This window comes from Mus caroli, chromosome 13, assembly GCF_900094665.2.
Source record: "Mus caroli chromosome 13, CAROLI_EIJ_v1.1, whole genome shotgun sequence".
Lineage (NCBI taxonomy): Eukaryota > Metazoa > Chordata > Mammalia > Rodentia > Muridae > Mus > Mus caroli.
In genome coordinates this window covers 102,378,133-102,402,308 of record NC_034582.1, presented here as the reverse complement: position 1 = coordinate 102,402,308, position 24,176 = coordinate 102,378,133, and the positions used below count along the sequence as shown (strand labels likewise).

General features: G+C 37.1%; 1 protein-coding gene and 2 pseudogenes across 2 annotated transcripts in view; all 3 read right to left on the bottom strand.

The window, feature by feature from the left end:
- The window catches only part of Pde4d (phosphodiesterase 4D), a 1,431,689-nt gene that overhangs the window by 891,705 nt on the left and 515,808 nt on the right, over positions 1–24,176 (bottom strand). The gene's annotated exons all lie outside the window — the stretch shown is intronic.
- Positions 11,752–24,176, bottom strand: part of LOC110308424 — a 97,185-nt pseudogene continuing 84,760 nt past the window's right edge.
- Positions 18,687–18,826, bottom strand: LOC115029171 (annotated as a pseudogene).

Below are 24,176 nucleotides of genomic sequence, written 5' to 3'. Positions count from 1 at the left end.
CAGAAGATGGCCTAGTCGGCCATCATTGGAAAGAAAGGCCCATCAGTCTTGCAAACTTCATATGCCTCAGTACAGGGGAACGCCAGGGCCAAGAAGTGGGAGTGGGGAGGGGAGTAGGGGGGAGGGTATGGGGGACTTTTGGGATAGCATTGGAAATGTAAATGAAGAAAATACCTAGTTAAAAAAAGTATGTAACAAACCATTTGCCTGTATCATATATATGTGTGTGCATTTATAAAATAAATAATTTTGTAGCTGCTGATAATCTAATAATCTTGAAGATTTATTTTATAAAGTCATAAAAATTAAGTTTTATATGGAAAATCTTCCTTTAAATATTGTGATTTGCATATGAATGCCTCACCCATCTCTCTCTCTCTCTCTCTCTCTCTCTCTCTCTCTCTCTCTCACACACACACACACACACACACACACACACACACACACCCCAACTCATGTCCTGAAAGTATGGCTCCCACCTGGTTGCATTGTTGATGCAATTGGAATGCAACTCCTAAGTTTATAAATGGATGAATCTGTTTGTGAGTCATACTAAATTGGTGCTTAGGTCACCAATTGTCCAGGGTCCATCTGTCTCCCCATCCCAGTTCTGGGGACAGAAATGTATACTAACTGTATCCCCTTGGATAGCCTGGAAGCATGGCTATATCTGAAGGGAAGGGAGCCTGCTAACACAATCTCTGTATCCCTGCCACACAGCCAGGGGCTGGGAAGAAACCATGTTAACTAAACCTCGTTGAAGAAGTGAATTAGTCATGTAGATATACAGAATATAGATCCCAGTTTCAACTGTAAATTCTGGGAAATTGAGTAATAGTATTTGATATGTCATAACTACTAATATGTTAGGTGTGAAGCTTGCCCACATAAACAAGGATTCTTTGAAATTTTCAGCTATCCAGATTGATTTAATCTATCCTTGAGTTGAATATAGTTAGACATCTGCTTCACATCTGTGTATTCAACCATGGTAGGAAATAATATTTAAAAATCACCCATAGTGAACATATAAGATGTTTTGCTTGTCATTAATCTCTGATCATTATATATGTACATATGTATTATATATGAGATTTATAATGCATTATATGTTATACATAGTAGATATGATCCAAAGTATATGGGAGACTTTGCATGGCTTATAAGTATCTACTATGCCATTTGAAGGATGATTATCTATTTTTCTTTTATTTTTGATATTTTAATATAATCAAAGCATTTTTACCTCCCCTTTCTTCCCTCCAAATGCTCCCATACAGTGTTCTCCTTTGCTCCCTTTCAAATTCACGGCTTTTTTCCCACTAATTGTTGTTACATGCATATATATATATATATATATATTTAAATATAACCTGCTCAATCTACATAACGCTACATGCATGCACCTTTTCAGAGATGACGATTTAGCATTGGATAACTAACTGGTATGTTCTTTCCCATGGAAGATTATTTCTGCCATCCTCAGTATTACTTACTTGCCAATAGGGTTGAGACCTTATGGTCTTTTCCATGGTCTTTCTACTTATGCTTTATCATATATGTTTTTATTTTTATCTATGTGTGTGTGGTGAGTATATTTTTTTTATATTTATATGTGCTTGTGGTCACCAAAAGGGCTCTGTTTACACCAATGCAGTAGTGACAGATGGCTATATACCACCCTAGGTGAGTACTGGGACCTGATCTTGAGTCTTCTGGAAGAGCTCTAAGGACTTGTAACCCTTGACCCCTCTGGCTCCCTACTAAGCCACTTTAAAAATGGGTTTTAAGCATCTGCAGATTTTGGCATTTACAAGGGGTCCTAAGCTCAATCATCTGTGTATGTGAGAGACACCTGTGAGTGGACACAATGATGATTATTTCCACCCTAATTATAAGATAAGAATGAAAAGTTTCAGACCCCCAGCACTCCTGGGGGACTCATGCTAGAGCTCTGAGAAGGTTGGCTTGTTAAACCAATGGGCAGCTTTAGAAGGACAGCTTAAGATGAGAGTAACCGTTTACTCAATCCCTGCCTCAATACATTCCTTTCTTCCTGTCAAATTCATTTCTGCATAACAAGTTCTGCAAGAGTAATATTTGGCTTAATCTCAATATATGGAAAAAATAAGACAATTTTGAAACTCAAATAAACTCCTAAAGGATTAGGATCCAGTTTAACAGGTCAGGTTAACTGAACTATAGACCATGTTTGGAATCGAAGTAAAAAGTATCAGTGGTAGATTGCCTCTACCTGCCATTCTTTTATAGCTCAAGAAAATCCTAATGTATCAAAGTAATAATTGAGAATCATCAATAAGATTCAGTCAGCCTGCTAAATTTTCTCTTTATCTCATTACTGATTATATATGGTTTTTCTTTAAATACTACTATTACCCAAATATCTCCATAGAAAACTGACAAGTCAAAGCAATAGACATAAATAACTAAAACAGAGGTTTTCAACTTGTAGGTTGTGACCCCTTTGAAGGTAGCATATCTAATATTCTGTATATCAGGTATTTACACACTGATTCATAACAGAGGCAAAATTACAGTTATGAAGTAGCAACAAAATAATTTTATGGTTGGGGATCACCACAACATGAGGAATTGTATTAAAGGGTCATAGCATTAAGAAGGTTGAAAACCACCAATCTAAAGCCTTTTTCTAGTGAAAAGGACATTGTGCTGAATTAGCACAATACATTTTCAAATGAATATCTGCATACCAATGTAGAAAATGCACTTGTAGCCTGAACTGCTTATAAGCAAAGAAAATTTGCACCTCAGATTAATACAAAGGGGCCAGATAGCTCTCTAGCATCCACGGAGCTCTACTCAAACATATAGAGATAGAAACACTGGCATTTTCTAAATCCATTTCCTGTAACTCTCCAAAACTTCCAAAAATTTTTCCTTAAAGGAATAAAATGTATTTCTCATTCAATAATACTCTCATTAATAATAAAGTCTATCTGTAACTCTAGAATTCAATTAACCTTCTGTAAATAGCACTGCACTTTACTGTCTGACACTGAAAAATGAAGTTGATTTTATTTTGTAGATGGAAAAATGTTGAAGGAACGACATGGCTAACTCCCAATTATTTACTACAAGATGGCGTAGAGTAATAGAATCACTCTTGTAGGGAATACCATTTGTTGTTGGGTTTTCATTTTATTTTATTTTATTTTATTAATATTTGGTCCTTAGGTCATGTCTTCCTAGAAACCTAGATTAATAGCCAGCCAGCTTATTCTCTTGGCGCTATGTGGGAAAAGAAAATCTATCTCTTGAGGAATGACTTATCAAAACACAATCTTAACAGAAATACAAAGAATCTACTGTGCTTGCTTTTAATTAAAAAATGATCAATAAAATATTATTATAAGTGTGAGGTTAAGAAAAAGCTAAGATCACCAACTAAGTAAGAAAGTATTTATAATAATAAGCCAGGTCTAGAAATCTAAAATAAAGGGACAAAAACTAGGGCATGAAAATGAGAGGAAGAGACAGAGAAAGTTCAGTCCCTCTGTACTAAGAAAGCTGGAGTAATACTCTTGCTCTTAGCTTAAGTGTCCACATCACTGTCAATTATTTCCATGATCAATTATGAAGAAAAGGATACATATATTAAGCCTATAGCCATATTTATTAGTATTAGAACTTTAAAAATAGTAACATAATATATAATCAATCCCTTCTTTAGCAAATTTGTATTTGTTGGATTATATGCCATATGCAGACAGCTGCTTGGTCCCCAGAAAAACTTTATGAAATTCCAGTATTTTCCTGTTTTTCAGATCTGGAAAATGAGGTATATAGAGAGGTTAGACTGTCCATAGTCACCCTATTTGTAAGAGTGAAAGCCTGATTTTGAAACTGAGTTTTCACATATCATAGTATGGTGGTTTAAACTAAAATGCAATAGTGCAACTCCCTTTTCATGAGATTCTAACCAATCTTAAGACCATATGCAAAGAACCAAGTTTAAAATGTGACAGTAAGTTTTTAAGCCTTGGTCTGAGATGTGAGTTCTGATCTGACTCAGTTTTAGTTTTCCTCATCTCTGGTCTGGTACCAGACCTCCCTGCCCATGCTCCATCCTCTCTGATGCATCATGGACCAGTAAGACACTAGAAAGACTCATATACATCCACAAACATGGTAATGAGCCAGTGAGAAACCCTGAGGTGGACTCTTGTAATAATCCAGATGTATAGAATAAAATCCTTAGCCAAATACTCCAGTACATGGAAAGGCCCATTCAACACTGTCACGTGGGAATTCTCATGGGAATTTAAGTGACATTCAGTGTATGCAAATCAATAAATATGATACACTATAATAACAGAAATTATTTAGTTGTTTTCTTATTTTTGGGACAACATACCTGATAGAAACTATGTAAGAGAGGAAGATATATTTTGGCTCATGGTTTCAGGAGAATTTTAGTTTATCAAAAGGGAAAAGTATGATGAGGTGACGCTAAGTATATGGGAATATGTGACAGAGGACCTCACATGCCAGCTAGACCATGAACTGAAACAGAGATGGATATAGTTTATGTATTCTGTCCTAGTGACCTATCTCTACCACCTAGGCTCCACTTCCCAAAGGTTCCACAACCTCTTAAAATAGTACCATTGATTAGAGATGAGATGCTCAAAGCTAGTGTTACAGCTCTGAGGGGAAAGGTATTCTGGCAGTTAGGAGCAAAGGAATACCACAAAGGCACACAGCAAAATAAACCCCACACAAGAGATTTATTGGGGGAAACACAGGAGGCTGTCTCCCTCTTGTGAGGAAAGAAACAGCAAAGAACTGAGTGGAAGGTAGGGTTTATATAGGGTTTCATGGAAGGTGGAACTTTCCAGGGTGGTCTGGGATAGGTGCAAGTTTGTGGCCTGATCTTGGGGCAAGCTCAGGGATTGGCGAGATTTTATGGTTTAACCTTGGGCTGGTTTTCTCTGTAGGGTGGAGCTTGGCTGCCTGCATCTAAGAGTAGATGTAGATGTAGAGTAGAGTAGTCTGGGGGCAGGGCCTGGATACTCCTGCCTGAGGGAGCTTACACTCAAACATATGGACCTTTTAGGTACATTGTACATGTCATAGTAAGATGATAAGAAAGAAAATTATGTGATTTGTGTTTATTTCAACATATGAAGAAAAGTATGTAACAAATGTAGACATGTTTCTTTAACAATTTCATCATGTATACAATAAAATATGATCATATACATCCCCTTCAAGTCCCTTCAAAATCTTTCTATTTCCTCTTTTAACATGTCTTTCACCCAATTTAATGGTCCCCTTTTTTTCGGGGTGGGTGGGCAGGAGTAGCTGACTGGTTTCAGTTAATGATGCTGGTACATGCATGGGTGTGAGTTTACTTACTGAATCCAAACCATGGGAAACATACTAATAGCTAAAACTTCAAGGAAGAACAATTCTGGCACATGCCAATAGCTTTTCAATAAGGGTGGGGCCTGGCAATCAGCTATTGTATCTATACCAGGATTGCTGGCTTAATTTGTTGTGGGACTTGTATATGTAACCACACCTATTGTTATTTTGCTAAAGGGTCTGGTCATGCTTTCAAATTTCCTTGTAAATATTTATGTGTGCATTCATAGACCGGAATTGCTCTCAGCCTTGGTCAGAGAAGTGACTCTTTGTGGAAGACAGAAGTCAATGGAGAAATAAATAATTCTCCAAAGTAAAAAGAATTAGAGACTAAGTGCTCAGCCCTGAATGGAATATTAACTTCCCCATCAGAAAGGACCAGGGATCATAGTGCGAAAGGATGCAGAAAGGATGTAAGGACAGGAAGGACAGGTGAGATGTCTTTTAGGATGACCTGACTCTCACATTCATGAACTCACAGCAACTACAATCATTTATACATCCCTTTATGACTAAAACTCAGTATTTTAAGATAGATGAAGTACTGTTTAATGTCATGGAAATTGATTTTGACAAGCTTAAAGAGAACATCATTACTCAACCATTAAAATTGGAATTAAAAAAAAAATTGAACAAAGTATTGATGCTCAGTTTCCCTGTTTCTGTTGAGTTTCTGTTCTGAGTGTCCTAGCCAGAGCGACGGTATAAGGAAAGTAAATTAAACCATCTGAGCCAAAAGGGGGAAATCAAAAAGCTACATAGTCTGTTTGTAGGTGACATGATCTTATACTCACATCATTATATCATGCTCATATATTAATAATAACATATAAACCCCAAGGATGCCACTAAATAACTGTTATTAATTTATATGGTAAATTCAGTAAAATACAGGGTATAAAATTAACATAGATGTTTGATTGAGAATGTATACATGTAGTTTGAAAACTAAAAAAAAAAAAAAACTTTCAAAAATAAATTTGTTTAAAATTCCACTGATAACAGCACTAAAATGAATTGGAACACTTAGGAATAAATGTAACTAAGGAAATGAGACAGGTGATAGAACTCTAAAAACTTAAAACTATAAACATTGATGGAACAAGTTAAAAGGAAATACATGGAAAGTGATCACGCAATAGTGCATTGGAACAATTAATATTATTAAAATGTCTATAGCATTTAGATTAATCTATAGGTTCAATAGAATTTTCATCAAATTTCAGTGTCATTTTTACAGATATGGAATAATGTCTAAAAGTTTTACAAAGCCACAAAACACTCTAAATAGTCAAGCAGAGCTATGGGTGTCACACCTCTTTGCTTCGACTAAATTTCAAAGCTTACAGTAATCAAAAATAGTATAGTAGTTGAATTAGACACAGAAATAGAGACTAACAGAACACAGAAGAGATCTATGCATAAATGGTCAACTAATTTTAACAAATGTTCCAAGAACGTTCTTTGATAGACAGGTAGTCTCAACCGTAAATTGTGCCAGTGAAATGAGACTTCCACAAGACGATGAATGGGATGGGAACCTTATCCCAAATCATGTACAAGAATTAGCTCATAAAACGATTCAATGCTTGTAAACATAAAGCTCCAAAAGAAAACAAAATATGGAGAGAAGCGCCATGATCTTGGTCTTGCCGGTGATTCGCCAGCTGCACCTCTGAAACCCCAGGCAATAAAACTGAAAGAGCACAGGTGAGCCGGAGTTATTACTGAGCTAAGAGCATCTGCACTGAAAGAAACAATAAATGCAATAAAAATGTATTCTAGCTATGAAATGGTAAACATGTTTTCAAACAGCTTAACCAATACAGGGTTATCAGTATCAAAACATTCAAGGAACTTCTATAGCTTAAAAGTAGAATCAATATGTCATTTAAAATGAGTAATAAAGCTTTGACTTAGCATATTCCTCAGCTCTTAGACCTCAGATTTCCCAGTGCTAGAGAGGAACCACATTTGTCCTGTACCAGATTGTCATGATTATATAACACAGACAAGGTGTGGATATAGTGTCGGGTACATAGCATCATCTATAATTAATAAAGGATTCATTGGATGTTTCTTTTCTATTTTAGGTAGTCTATATTCAAAGAGAAATTGGAATATTTCAAAGAAAAGGTATGTGGCTCCATTTGCTTTCCAAAAGGTCTAGCAGACTGACAATATAGCTCAGGTGGTAGAGCACGGCGTTAACATGCATGAGGTCTGAGGTTTGATTCCCAGTGCCATGGAAAATGTTATTTTTAAGTGTAAAAGAAATTATACTCACTCGAGTGTGTGCTAGCCATGGGGAGGTTCAGGAACTGCCCAGTTATTGAGCTAGTAAGGCATATTAATATATATACATATACACATATATACATATATATACATTCACAAATAAAATTTAAAAATGGGTAATAGCCTAAATGCTTCTCTAAAAAAGGCATACCAATAACAATTACATACATGAGAAAGTAGTCAATCTCTCTAAACAGCAGATAACTAGACATTAACAGGCAGTACCTCATATGTATTAGGATAGCTGCAATAAACATTGAAGATATGGGAAAAAAAAAAGGAAAACCCTTCATCCCTTGAATAAACTCCATGAAAGGCAGTATCTTTCACCTCGAAATTACTGTAGTGTTAATCACAATGCCCATGGCATGGAAATGATCTAAGGTCCACATTCAGGTAAATAGATAGAGAAATTATAGTATGCCTGTACATTGCTATTTTATTCAGCCAGGAAAGAGAAACAAATTTTTCCATTGATGTCCCAGGGGGACACTCAGCTGAGTGGAATGACCAAATGTTATAAAGTCATGTTTCTACATGGAAAGACAAGCTGTAGAATCAAGTAGCATAATGGTGGTTCCTTAGGTTATAGTAAGGATGAGATAGGTAAGTCTCATCCAAGAGCACTACATTTTTGTTTTAAGATCAATAAGTTATAGGGACAACATATAATATAGTTAATTGTACCAAATTATTTCCTTGAAATTTGCTTAGAGCAGTGTCAACTGTCCCCACATTACCAATACACAAGAGTTTACACATGTACATGCATGCGTGCACACATGCCTGCACATACATACACACAATGAAAAGGAATCACATGGAGATAGAAATGTTGGCTAATTATACCGTAATAACTATTATATAATGTATACATATACTAAATCACTGTGAGGTGTACCTTAAGTATATGTATGTACATATCTATTTTTAAATTTTATTACAATAAAGCAAACGGACAATGAGCTGTTCTCATTTTTTAAAACATGATTAAGCTTTGATTGGAATGAGAAACACTGGAAAACTCAGGCAGATGCCCATGGAGCAATCAGCAAGGTCTTATTAATGAAAAGTTCTAAGAATATATGACCCAGATATTTTCAACCAAACATTTCCAGAGATTGTACATAAGTGGGAACTTAATGGTCTCAAAGAGAATGAAAAGGCAGATGGTTTAACCTGTTAACCTTGTTTAAAAGCAAACATTATTTCATAAAGAAGAGAAAAATTGATGTTAAGAAATCAAGAAATGAGATAAGTTTATAATCATTTTAATAATAACTTAATTAAAAATCTGCTTTTAGACATACTCTGAAGTTCATATGAAGGAATTATTATGCTGACTTTACTTGAATCCTAATGGAGGGACACGTGTGTGGGGTAGAGGGACACAGAAGGAGGCAGAATTAGGCTGTTGAAACTAGACAATGAGTCTGTAGGGTCTACTGAACTCCCCACACTTTCATACTAAGAAGATCTATAGATCTTTTTGCCTTTAAATCCAAGGAGGAGAAATAAGGTGCTATGCTAGGAGGGGGATTTGTAACTAGTAGAAGACACTTAATGAAAGTGTTTGCAACACTGTTTTACCAAAGAGTAAATCTAAAACTAGGGCTAAGGTTTTATTAATGTTGACCTATGAGAAAGTCTTGAAAACTAATTAAAACAAACCTATAAATTGCTAAGCATTCCTCAGAGAGGAAGGCTATGCACAGTCAACACATTATCAAAATGATGACATAGGATTCTAAGCGCATATGATACCCTTTCTGGATATGAGTTTCTACACTGTTGATAGTCTCATGAAGAACATTACTTCACAGGTCTAATCCCGCCAATAAGCAGCCGCTTGTTCACAATTAGATACTTCTGTTCTTCTTGGTCCTGAAAATGGATACTCACAAGAACATTTTATCCCTTTTAAATAAAATTTAGCAAAAAAAAAAAAAATAACCCAATCAATTTCCATATCTGCTTCAAAAAACCTGCAAGACTTCAAAACATTGATGTTATTGTTTTTTCGTGGTTAGAATGCACTTCTCAGGACTGTGTTTGAACACATTCATACCTGGCACTCCGGCTCAAGGCTAAGATTTTTCTCTGCTTCAATGTTATAAGGAAATTTCTCTCCTAATTTTTAGAACATTCAAAGAGTTAGAATGCCATGATTAAAAAGTACATACAATTTTTATAAGCACTTAAAAACTAAAAACTTAGCTGTGTTTCTCTGTCACATTTTGGGTTCTGAATAGTATTGTCTATGTTCTGCTTAAGACGATTTTTCAAACGTCAGGTGTTACCCCAAACAACGAAATTGAAATCAGTTCCCGATGGTTTGATTTGTTGCCACGAGTTTCCTTGAAGGATAGAATAACAAATCACGCCAGACCTCAAGGTAACAAGGATTTGATGTTATGTTGCAGAGAGCAGAGGATAAGATATTTTTTCATTGTAAAGAAATGATTAATTACTTTTTAGTTGGCACAATACAGCTGAAAACTTAAAAACCATAGAAGCCTGTATGAATAAAAGATATAACTAAACATTAGAAAAATGTAGCTTCAGCAATTGGCTATTCAGCTTTAAGATCTAAGAATCGATGTCCATGTTCATATCCATTTCACAAAGATGTGGACATATGTTTTACATTTCAGTTTTTAATCTCTCTCTCTCTCTCTCTCTCTCTCTCTCACACACACACACACACACACACACACACTTACTTGACTTGCTCTATTTATAATTTGATTTAATACATTTTCATTCTTTATCACTTGCTAAAATTTTCCTTTCAGGGTTGGAAGTGACTTTTACTCGCAACGAATTCAATATTTACCTTATCCCATCAGTCTCTACCTAAGTAGCTAATAAATTTTCACTATGGCGCTATGGAGCAGACCATCATCCATTACGTATTTGAGTATCATCAGTCATAAAATCAGAGTATATTTAATGGATGTATATACTGCGAGAGGCACTGACTTATGGTCTAAGTACAGCAGACAAGAAAATGGACACAGATTCAAAAGTTTATATTCCATCGGCTTCTGAAATACAGTTTACTACCCTCAACTATTGCCTCAATAGTAGGTCCTGCTTGCCACAGGCAAAACACAGAAACCTCCCAAGTCACCATGAAAAATTTACTCTAATATATAATGCAACTGTGCTATTCTATCCATCTGGCTTTAGTTTCTGAGGCCAATCACATAATGTCTAAATGCTTTGTTTCATGCGGGGGTGAGATGTGCTAGCACCATGTGCTGACAGAGTTTGTAAGAGGACACCAGATAACCTAGAACTGAAGTTAGAAGTTGTGAGCCCCGGATGTGGATGCTAGGATCTGAACCTGGGACCTCGGCAAGAGCAATAAGTGCGCTAAACTACTGATCTATTTCATCTACTCCCCTTCCCCATATATTTTCCATTCAGGTACAAAGTACTCAGATCCTGGCAGGCTCAAAGGATATGGAGTAACTATGCAAAGTTGGCTAAAAGGAACAAAAAACTGAACCATGAGGCCTCCATAGTTAGTTTCTATACAACACTACAAGTTCAATGAAAGACTGTAATGGAACGAACATCTGCCAATTTTGAAACTTTTGCCCATAATTCAAATTTTGAAAACACTATAAATGGATCACCCGCAACACACCACAGAAGGTGATTTTTATTGAGGTTGTAGACTTTCATAGTAATTGTAATTTGTAGATACAGTTTACTACCTCAAAAAATGTTTGGCTCTTTAAAACATTTTAAATTTTATTTTGTTTTCATTTTCAGTTTGATTCTTCCATCAGTCACTAGCTGTCTGTAGTTCTTTATCTAAGGTAGGGTCACATGAAGCTCCTCCCATTTCATGTTAACATGTGCATTGATATTGTCCCCGTCTCAATTCCTAGCAATGCAGCGATTGCTACCAGAGACCATTTCACAGCTCACTTCCTGGTATTCTGGCTCTTACACTCTTTCTGCCCCTTCTTCCATGATCTTTGCTGAGCCAAAGATATAGAAGTTACCCTATAGAATCAATCAGAGAGGGCGTCACCATAATTCATTGATCTCTGGATTATGGCCAGTTGTAGTTTTCATGATTGTCTTCAATTGCTGTAAAGAGAGGCTTCCTTGCTGAGGGGTGATAGCTACATTTATCTGTGGGTATAAGGATGAGATTAGAATGTCGTAAGAAATTATTCTGGGCTAGCAATGTGCACTGGCATATTATTTCCTGGAACCTGGCTAGGATTTCAGTACCAGGCATGGTATCCTTTCTGTTAAGTAACCCTTAAATCTGATTAGATGGCTGTTGATTGCCATCAGCCCCTTTCTGTACCTTTATGCATATCTCATCGTGATGGTAATTATGTGATTGTGATGGTTCATAGGTGTTCCATACCGGTAGGACTTTTTGATTTTTTTCCCGCTTTGACAGTTTGCATAGTACTTCTGAAACCATGGAATCTAGACTGTAGGAGAGAAGACTTCGGGTCAGATCCAGCTCAAATCATGAGTCCTTTGTCTTAAATATGTGCTGTCTTCAAAAACAAGAGTCCAACCTCAACTTTGGGTGGCAACCAAGGGGTACATGAATAATTTGTATTCTTTTGTGAGTTACTTGGCTGCTTAGATTGCAATCATAGTCCTAGGTATGAAGAACCAAACAGCTTTAGAGTTCAGTTAATACCGTTTTGGCAATATTGTTATAATGTGTTTAAATTTTGATTAATCAATTAACTAATTAACTTGGGGTATTATTTCCAATTATGAAACTCAAACATGAATAGATATTTTCTCCTGAGGTATGATGTCACAGTATTATTTTATGTTTATTTATTTATTTTTAAAGGTTTATTTATCTATTTTAGGTATATGCATACACTGTAGCTGTCATCAGACACACCAGAAGTGGGCATCAAATCCCATTACAGATGGTTATGAGCCACCATGTGGTTGCTGGAAATTAAGCTCAGGACCCCTGGCACTGAGTCATCTCTCCATCCCTGTTTTATGTTTATTTTACAGCCACCCGCACCTCCAATTACTGTTTACATAGTTCTTACTCTTCCCTGTCTACTCTTTGAACATGAATGAGTTCTTCACATTTTGAAAATTTTTCTTTTAAAGTTTTTTCCCATTATTATAGTCACACTCCACCTCCAGGCTGCCAAGGGTTTTCTAGACACTCATTTTGTTATTCATTATATCAACTGTTCCTCCCATCTTTGTGCAATCTGCGAATTTGATTCTCATGTGGTTAATGTTTTCTATGTAATAATTGACAAACACAGTAGCACAGAGCAAAACCTTTAGTTCATTATTACTAACCACCCGTGAACAGGCGTGAACAGCCATTCATCATACTCTCATTTCTTTGCATCTTTCAAAGAGAGTCTTTATTTTACATGTATGTGTATGTGATTGAATACGACTAAAGTGCTACCTGAATGCAGGAGCCGACTGAAACCAGAAGACAGCAAGCATTAAGTCCCCTGGAGCTAAGTAGCTCTGAGGTACCATGCGAAAGCTGGGAAGTGAACCGAGGATCTTTACAAGAGCAATGTCTGTTGTAACCACTTGCAGAGTAGCTACATATTCAACATGGGACATCTTATTAAGCTCTTGCTGAAACACAGACAGACAGTGGGGATATCCGATATGCTGCTCCTTCAGGAGAAGAAAGCCAATTCAACCTGGCAGGCTTCAATTTAGCTATCCAATGCATATCCAGATGATTTTCACTCGGTTTTTCTAAGGTTCATAATGTTTTTTATAAAGACTCATTTTAAACCTGCATCTAGGAAAATGAAGGAAACTAAAAGAGATAATATAATGAAACAATTTCACACAATAGAACTATGAGAAACTTTATGTACCATGTCAGCATTGAAAAAGAATAGAAAGCTAGAAGAGGAAAGCAATATCCAGTGAAAGAAATAAATTCAATTTTTAAATTGCAGTGTCTATGGTTTCCTTTCCTCTTGGGTGCTTCTTCATTCTAATTCAGGCTAGTAACAATTATTTAATACTATGGTATAATGCAATTTTCCTTCAATTCTTATTTGTAAGTAGAAGTGCTCATGAACCAAATACTGCATCTAAGATTAAAGTGCTGACATACTTATCTACTCAAGAATTATTTATTAAATGCCTGTGTTAGATATTGAGTAATGCAGTGGAGAACTAGAATAGTGTTCACATAAGATGTCGATATTGAGATCAAATGGAAAAAAATGGTGACTCTAAGTGGATATTACAGAATACCAGAAGGCATCAAGGATTCAGGCTAAAAATAATAGAGGTATGTACATAGAAAATGTCAACTATAAACTAAGATCAAGTTCGACAGATGGTAAGCACTGACTGTTTATACTAGAAGAGGGTCTGCAACCCAGAGACGGCAAGCCCAAGCTGGTCAGAAGCCCCGCTCAGCTTCAGCAGCTCAGCTCCTGCACAGGAACGGAACTAACACAGCCCTTCCATAGGACTGGTTACAATAAACTCATATTTTCTTGTTTAGGATGGAGATACATACATCATTTCAAGATGCTGATCCTTTTTCCTACAGCTAATTGGTTTAAATCCTATAAATCAAGCTGATGAAAGCAAAATCTTTAGTTCATGTGTGTATCATTGTCAGACTTAAAACTTCAGAGAAATCGGCTTCCAGGTTCTGGGCCAACTGCACTGTGACCTCCGCAGAAATATAATAAAGGAAGTCTAGCGAATAGAGTGCTTTTAGACAAACATCTAGGAGCAGCTTTTCAAAAAGAACTAATGGAAATAAGGTTAGTGTTCTTCTTCCTAAGGGTACGACACAGGAGAATTCACCTTGTCTTCCCAAAAAACTTGGTATTACTTAGACTTATCTCCAACGTACTGTTACATATCTCTTCAAAGACGAGTTATTAGTCGTGGATTCCCACAGAGACGAGAGTCAGGCAATAATTTCCAGTCAGGAAGCAGCTATGAAGTCTCAATGAAGTGAAACACATACAGTGCTTACCACAGAGCCAGACATAATCGAGAGCACCGTGTCCCACAACGTATTTCCACAGTGGAGATAAGATAATTGAGAACTGATTAATTACGTACTAATGTCAGTACAGCACAGTCGCTTTTGTTGTTGACTAGGATATGATTTTTTCCAGGTTACAACGCTTTGCATGTGAGAGATACCAAGCAAAGACACACTGTGAGAGCTAGGTAGTCCTCTGGCAAGGCATATAGTCTTGTACATAGCATCTACTTACTATATGTTTTCATTCCCTTAGTTGAGATATTTATGTTTTGTTGAAAAGTATGTTGCATCCATTTATACATTTTGTTTTTGTTTTAGCCTATGTAGCGTTTTTTAGTAATAATATCTAAAGTTTCTTTCTATATCATTCAATTTATGTCAGGCTCTGCAGGGAGAGATTTCCTTCCCTACCTTGATGTCGCTTATGTTGTATGTGCATGCATGTGCTTAGGTGTTGCAGCACATATATGGTAACATGAAGGCAACGGTTGGGAGTGGATTCTCCCCTTCCATCATGGGTTTTGCGGTCCAAATGTAAGTCATGAGGCTTGAATAGCAAGTGCCTTTACGTACTGTGTCTGCCTCAGCAATTGTATTTCATATTTTAACTACAACAAGCGTTTAAGTAGAAAACATGGATCAATTGACAGAGTACTAGATCCTTACCCTTAAGGTCAAAGACCCAGCAGGCTGGGATAGTGTTAGATGTAGAGTGTTAAATTCATGATTCTGAGTGTGTTCAGTTATAGAAATTCTATTCATTACTACACGGGCACTCAGTTGCTATGTTGTGAGCTGATAGACATTTATTAATTATGATTAAATATTAATAAATTATTTGAATGGGAAATACCAAACTACCAAGGAGTCAACAACCCCCCCCCAAATCATATTTTTCCCTGAAACTTTATTTGCATAATAAAGCAGATTTGACATGACAAAAATGTTGCCATATGGTTGCATCCATATACTGTTCTCATTTGGCATCATATATTGTAAAACTTGAAATAGTACAGTCTGCTTAAATATTGTGATGCAGACTGATTGCTTTCTAAAACATGGTACAGCTAACTAATGTAAAAAAATTGAGATTTTTTTTTGTCCTCAAGGATATTGTTTTATTCAGTTTTATAGGCAGTGATACTTTGTCAATCCTTCCTTATAGCCACTGCTGAGCCATCTGATTATTAATACTATGTACAATAATTTCAAACAAAAGCCTTCTAGTAGTGACTCAGTTACATCAGCAGCAGGCAGAAGTATGTGTTGCGTGACACAGAGGTCATTATAAGTGGGACAGCTGCTGCTGGCTGAATTTCTTCATTTCACAGGAGAAATTTATCCAGCCGGCACTATTTTCCTGGAGTGGACGGGCAGAAGCACGGAGCTAATGAGGACAAGCTCTCGACTCTGCTAATCTGACCAGCCCCTGTTAGCTTCACAGGTCTGCAGTCACAGAAGGCTCCATTAGCCTTAGCAGTCATCTCAAAGCAGATGACACTTTTTCATTGTGAAGTCAAGACATGCAAAAAGAGATGATAATTCCTAATGGGCAGCACCAGTGCAAGAGGGAAGTACGCTCCCTACAGAGGGTTTGTTCTGTTGCATGTGCTAACAGGGGACAGAAAGTACATTTAGAATGTCTGCGTGTCATGAGAAGAAACAAAAGTGCAGGGTTTAGCCTGTGGTGGCAGTTTGCTGACACCTCTCCTAGGATAAGACTATATAAAGACAAATGATATTAGGAAGCAGAGAGCCCTGGTACAAAGTGGGTGCTTTGGGGAAGGGGACTGAAAAAAATAACACAGACTCCAAACATTTTAGCAACTACATTTCTCACTGTCTATGTCTAAATTTTGTACTGAAGAGACTATAGCATATAAAGGTGTTTGTAGGCATTGTCTCTTTTGTAACCAAAGAGTGGCATAGCCCTGCTTTTGGTGTAGAGGACATGCATTTTGACTAGACTACTGGTAGATACGTCAAACTACAGATAGTATCAAGTGGTATAGAGAAACATTTTTTTCTATTTGAACAACTCTATCATAAAACTTAATTTCTTCATTGGATATGATAGATATCAATGACAAAAGTAACCAAGTAGAACGAATATAACAAAATGCAGTGATCAAAATTATTTAAAACGTATACACACTTATTTCTGTAATTTGTATTTAATATTTCAGACCAGTTGGCTCTGGTAATTGAAACTTAGAGAAGCCAAACTTTGGATCAGATGGAGTTGTTCAGTTCGTCAGTCTAGGCTCAGGATCCGAAGCTTTATATCATCAGAACTTGCTGTTACTGGACTTCATGGCAGTTTATTATTTGTGACTGAGATGCCTGGCCTACAAAGCTGGGGACAGGTACTATCAGGCCCTTCACAGGGAACATTTTCTGACTCCTGGCCTAGGACATAAAATAGCACCAGAACAGAGGGTACAGAGCTGGTTTTCAGCTCATGCCACAATAGTAATTGCAATACCAGAAAAGACCATCGGCTTCCACTTCCTCAAATGTTGGGTCTAAGAAGAAACTGGGTAATCGTGAAATAACTCCAATGATACTAAAATCACACCTTATATTTTACATGCTACAGATTGTCAAGTCAACGTTGCTTGCGTTCACTAACCAGGTCATGACTAGAACGTTGGTGCACCAATGGAAAGCCGGTAGAAATTTGATGAAGGGTTGAAATAGCTGTGAGCTGATAAATCTCCAACTCGGAGAGCTTTCAGAAAAGACATAAAAGGAGACAAAATTCCTAAAGAAATAAAATTAAAAACATAGTCCCAGCAATAAGATTAATTTCTAAATGCAGTTTTATAGAAGCTACCTGAATGTTTAATGAAATTATACCACAAGAAAAGAAACTAGCTTCCCTACTAAGAATTGCATGAATGTATGCATCTATGTATACATGCATCGACCCTTTTCCTTTTTCTTTGCCTTCTTTTTGATCAGGAACCTATACTTTTCCCTAAACATGGCTTTAAGTAACTCTATTTTATTCTATTCAGAAGCGAGCAATGAAAAATAATCATGGTGTTAGCCTTCAGAGTAGAATAATAATGAGTGTGAGGAAAGGTAAGGTTTTAAGAGAGATTCAGAAGAATTCTCAGTGTGTAAATGAGATGCAGACAGGAATATCAGGGATTCCAATTACCTGCTAGGTAGGAACATGCTCTGGGAGGATGACTAACCTGAATAAAGAGTATAAGGAATCAACAATGCTGCAGACAGTTTAGCTGCCAAGAAAACATGTACCCCACAAAATGAAGAGGAGACTGAAAATAACTGAGAAGATAATTATCCTATGAAAACAAAAGCTATAATTGACATCAAGAGCCATGTGACATTCTACCAACTCCTAGTTTAGCCAAGATGACTTTTCCAACCCATGCTCAAAGTCTGGTCACAGATTAAGACCAATTTCCACTCTTGTTTGTAACAGGTTTTAGAGGATAACTTGGAAATCTTTGCAAGCTATCAATTTTCTCTCTTCCTTTTAGGCCACATAGCCACTTCTTCAAATATATTACTAGGATATAAATCTTAATTGCTTGGATTTCTTGCCCAGATCTTGATTTCAGATGAAGGACTCTCCAAGCTTCTGCATCTGATTTCGACTTTCAGGGGTTTCTTGATTGTTTCTTTGAAGCACAGAGTATCTGGAAGTGCTCTGGGATTCCAATCTTCTTCATTACTGTGTGTTCTTTGTATCACTGTGATCCATGATCTTGTACCAAGTACAAAAGCGTTATTGGCCAATAGTTAATCTCTTCTATCCTTTTTAAGGATTTAACATTTTACCTTAAATAATCTTGACTTCAGTAAGCACAAATTTCTGGTTATGGTCTGGCCCTGACATGAGGAGACAACATTGATACTTTCAGTGACTAGCTGAAAACTGCCAGTCTGTCATATGCACCATTAATACATCATAGCCATTTGATCCATACAACTTTCAACACCTCATAGCCAATATTGTTATGCTATAGTTGCTATTTTATGAGCAACAAATCAGAAGCTCCAAAATATAGCCACTTATTTTGAATAATATCACTACACTTGATCTTAACCAAAAGGCCGAGAAGCGATTTGAATAATATCACTAATAAAAGGTAGAAGGCAATAAATTTATACCAGTTTAACAATAGTACTATTCTCTATGAAAGGCTGCCATAAGACATCCTCAATAGTGACTACCTCTTGTCATTCTTACTATTCTAAAAGTAAAATATGACCTAGAGGTCACTCTAAAACCATAAGATGTGGTATAATGTGGAATAACCTCATTAAAACTTTGAAAGCTCCATTAACTTAGAAGAGTGTCTAAACATCTTAAAGATGTTCCACAATAGCATCATAACTGTCAGACTAAAATAGAAAAAAAAATCTCTATATTTTTAAATTCATTGAAAATTTCATCTATTCATATAATATTTTTTAAAAATAACCCCCACTTTTCCCCAATAAATCCTTTAAGACTCACTCCTACAACTTTCCAACTTTGTGTTATCTTTTATTATTTTTTTACAACCCACTGAGTCCAATTTCTGCTATCCAGATAGTTATTGGGCCATCTTTTGAAGCTTGGTCAATGGATCTACCATGAGCCACATCCTTAAAACAAAACAACTGATTTACCTCCCAGCAGAAGTCATTAACATTAAATAGCAACTCAGCTGGGAAAAAGGGCCTATGAGCCCCTCCCTCATCTATGCTGGAATGTTATAGGTTTGATCTTGTGCAGGTTTTGTGCAGCCAAGCACAGCTGCTGTGAGTGTGCCAGTGCAGGAGCCTTGTCATGGCCACAAAATACTGTTTCCTTCTGGTTCTTTCCCACCTCCAGCTCTTACAAGCTTTTTGCCTCCTCTTCCACTATGGCAATTGAGTCTCAGGAAAGATGACACAGATTGCCCATTTGTGGCAGAGCACATTGCATACTTCGCACTTAATTTGCTGTGCTTTGACCATTTGTGTGTGGGGGGTTCATTAATTCATATCCACAGCACAAAGAAATAAAACTTGGTAGAAATTTGACAAGGTGTAGAAATATTTGGATAATTCTGAGGATGTCTGAGAGAGGCACTAATCTATGAGTATAGAAATAGGAATTTAGAGAGCTGGTTGATATCTTGTCCATTTAGAAAAAAAAAAATAGCTCCTCCGTTGGGGGCCCTGTGATCCATCCAATAGCTGACTGTGAGCATCCACTTCTGTGTTTGCTAGGCCCTGGCATAGTCTCACAAGAGACAGCTATATCTGGGTCCTTTTAGCAAAATCTTGCTAGAGTATGCAATGGTATCAGCGTTTGGAAGCTGATTATGGGATGGATCCCCGGATATGGCAGTTTCTAGATGGTCCATCTTTTCGTCTCAGCTCCAAACTTTGTCTCTGTAACTCCTTCCATGGGTGTTTTGTTCCCAATTATAAGAAGGGGCAAAGTGTCCACACTTTGGTCTTCATTCTTCATTCTTTTTGAGTTTCATGCGTTTAGCAAATTGTATCTTATATCTTGGGTATTGTAAATTTCTGGGCTAATGCTAGGGAAAGTACTCAAGGAGCTGAAGGGATCTGCAATCCTATAGGTGAAACAACAATACGAACTAACCAATACCCCCCTGGAGCTCGTGTCTCTAGCTGCATATGAATCAGAAGATGGCCTAGTCAGCCATCAGTGGAAAGAGAGGTCCATTGGTCGTGCAAACTTTATATGCCTCAGTACAGGGGAACACCAGGGCCAAGAAGTGGGAGTGGGTGGGGGAGCGTGTGGGGGACTTTTGGGATAGCATTGGAAATGTAATTGAAATAAATACCCAATAAAAAAATATGGAAAAAAAAGAAAAAAAAGTAGTAGGAATCTCTGAGATCCCTGCTCACAGATTCTAAGACAGATTTACTGAACTAGGCATGCTTTATCTCCTATGGAGTGGGTCTTGAATCCAACCAGAAAGCTCTTTCTTGCCATTATAAAGTTGATGTCACTATTGCACACATGGACATATTTTTCCAGATGGATGTGTGGAAGATGAGGTGGGAAGAGGGAAATCTCATTGAAGACTTTTGGAAAAACCATAGCAAATTCTACTGTTTTATAAATGTTGAACATGAGTTTATAGCTACAACCTGATAGCACGCTAGGGAGAGGAACACTGTGACCAGAGGGAGGAGTGTGATGGTTTCTGGTCTACAACTGTCAACAGTCAAGCATGACTTCTTCTGACCTGTAGACATTGCAATAATGGCATCCTGAAACCTCGGGCACAACCTTGCCAGGTATTTCTTCTCCCTAGTAAACCAGTGGTTGCCCTGTACAGAAGCTTTGACTGAACAGCTAGATAAGAGAACCCACATGAGCATGTCATAGTTAATTATGTATGTCAATCTGTGTATGACAAAGCATACATACATTTGGTTAAATAAATCTGGATGTTGCAGTGATCATATCCTTTAGATAGAATTAAGATTACATGAGTAGGCTTAAGTAACCACAGACTAAATTCCATCATGTGACTGTTCTACACTAAATAATTGAGGCCTTATTAAAAAAAAATAACCTGAAGTCTCAGAGGAACACTGAATTCTGTCTGCACATAGTCATGTGACTTAAACTGTCATATCCACTTCATGATGAAGACTTTGGACTTGCCACTATACACACCAACACATATACCCATATACCTCACCTTAATAGATGTATTCTTCTAGAGAACAGTGACTGTTACAGAAAAAAAAAATACAGTGATCATAGAGAGGTACACTGAGGTACATGTAAATAAATGTAAGTATAGCATACTTGAATACTTCAGTTCAAGTCAACAGCCAGCTGGATGCAGTTAAACTGATGTTGCATGATGCCAATGATCCAAAGGGACCGACCTGATCTGATGCAATGAATTGTAAAAATGGGATATAAATCGTTGCCCTTTAAAAGCCACTAGGTTTGAGAATTATGGTAGAGCACTGATCTGTGAAACTTAATTCTTATGTCTGCTCTTTCACACTCCAGTCATGAACGTAGAGTTCTTTTCAGTGGTTTAGTTCAGAAGAGGCTAAGGTGAGCCTACAACTGTGAATTTTCTGCACTTCGATTGATGAAGTGCTAATTTCCTTAAAATCAATTATTTGCACTCATTTTGATCATCTGTGGATTTTTAATATATATTATATGTGTGTATGTGTGTGGTTGTCTTATAGCATTAGTGTACTTTTAGAACTTTGTTTTAAGAGAGAGAGAGAGCAAGTCACCCACACCAAAATCAAAATCCCAACCAAAAACATGAAAAAAAGCAAAAACAAAATTTAAGCAAATGTATTCTATAAGTGAAACAAAGTTTAGTCTCTTCTACCCAAAACCCTATGGACCTCTAGAAGCTCTGAGTCACAATAGATTCAGAAATGCAGTCATTGGAATGCACAGAGGTTGCTGTAGGTGTTGCTAAGTCACCTGATGCTATGCAAGAGCATAATTGGACTTAGCCTTGCACAAGAGAGCATTCACTGTTTGTGAATGGGCATCACTGTGGAAGCCTTTAAGAATCCCAGAATAATGAGGTCAATTAAACATTCCCAGCACTGTGTCTGGAAAATGTCATGCTGCAGCTACCTAGAGACTCGGGCTTTGGGCACAGGCAGCATTATAATATTCGTCAGACCATAAGATTAGGGCGGGAGCCCTGTGCAGTACTGCTCAGAATAAGAATTTGCCGTATTTGGGAGCATGTGATTCACCTGTCTATAAAAAACAAGATGCAACTGAGGAGGTGTGTTTACTTGTTTATATAATGACTACTAACATATTGATCTCACTAGCAGACTGAATGAAAAGCTGAGGTGACCTTTTCACTCCATTTTATGGATCTCCTATTATGGAGGATCACGAATACTAAATAGACTGGGCATCTGTGCTCTTATCTCATAGTCTAACCATAGTTCTTCCTCTCCTAAGGGGAAGAGGCAATGGGGGCATCCTCCTTAAATGTATGGTGCTCATGGAGATTTATATGTTGTATCATCAGGACCCATTGTTGTATTTGTATTTGGCAAGAATTCACACTGAAATACATGCCTACAATCAGTAAAGTCCCAGCTGCATTTCTGCCAAAATGTCTACCTTGACTGTGTAGAATGATGACTGAAAAGCTTGGAAGATATTTCAGCAGCTTCATTCTCCCTGGAAAGAGTTAACTTTAAAAACAGCATGAAAAGTTTCTTCTGATAGATACCTCTGCCATCTCTACCAACTTCCGAAGTCCCTTTTAATCCCTTTGATAACAATAAAGTCACAGGGATTATTGAATTCCTATAAAATGAAATATATTTCAGTGGAAGGAATGGGGGAAAATTGAAGATATGGAGTGTGCTTAAACTCGAAAATTTTATAATCTTTCAGATAAGATCTTAAAATGCTTCTCTTTAATCATAAGCTAATAAAAATTACACGGACCAATTTTACTGCAACTTTCTGCCAGTCTTACCTTTTTCGATTACAGAGATAGAGGACAAGCCCCTGAGAGCATCCAGTTGCCTTGGCTAAGCAATCAACAGCCCCGCTTCTATCTCAGCATTGTCTGCTCAGCCTGTGCTCCCAGACTCCAAGCTGAGCTGAGAAGCTGGCAGCCCCTACTCTAAGTGTCATCCTGTGTCAGCCACCAACTGCTGTTTGGTAATTACTTATTTCCGCCTTAGCAGACTCCCAGCATATACTCTGGTGATTACTCTGAGTCACACCATTCTCTGGAAGCTCCTCTTCTGTTTCTCTAGGTGTCTAAATAGGAAGGCATTTCTTCCCAGACCAAGGGGGAACCTGTCTACTTAAACCCTTCTAAGTCACACAATGAGTTGTCCCTAGCCCTTTGCTCCTGTACTCCTTCTGATGCTGATTCTTCAACATCTGTATAATCCCATTCCTGCCTATAAGTAGATCTGTCATAGTCATGCTCTACTGAATATCCCTCTCTCTATAGCCTGGGCAGGTAGCATAACAGAATGGTGAAATGGGTACCTCTTTAAGGCATGTGCTTTAAATCCTGATACCATATGTGTCTATAGGAACTCTCTATGACTTGATTTGCTTATCCAAATACAGATGATAATTGTCAGGCATTCTATGGGCATTTTATGGAGATTAAATCACCTAAATTTTATGGATACTATACATAGAGTAGTGGCACTAAAATATTTATGACTACTGTGATCTGCTCTCCTTACACTCTTTTTATATTTTAACCATTTTCTTAATTTCTTCATATTGGTTTTTTTCTGGTTTAGAATGTTTTTATTGTTATTGTCCACCCTTCTTGGTCCTCCCTCCCAAAGTTTCTCATCCCATTTCTCTTCCCCCTTCATATTCTTTAGCATCTGTATTATGAGCCTTACTTACTGCAATGCCAATCTTCTTTTAAAAGACTTGTTTTATATTTTCTGTGGTACCTGATCATATATT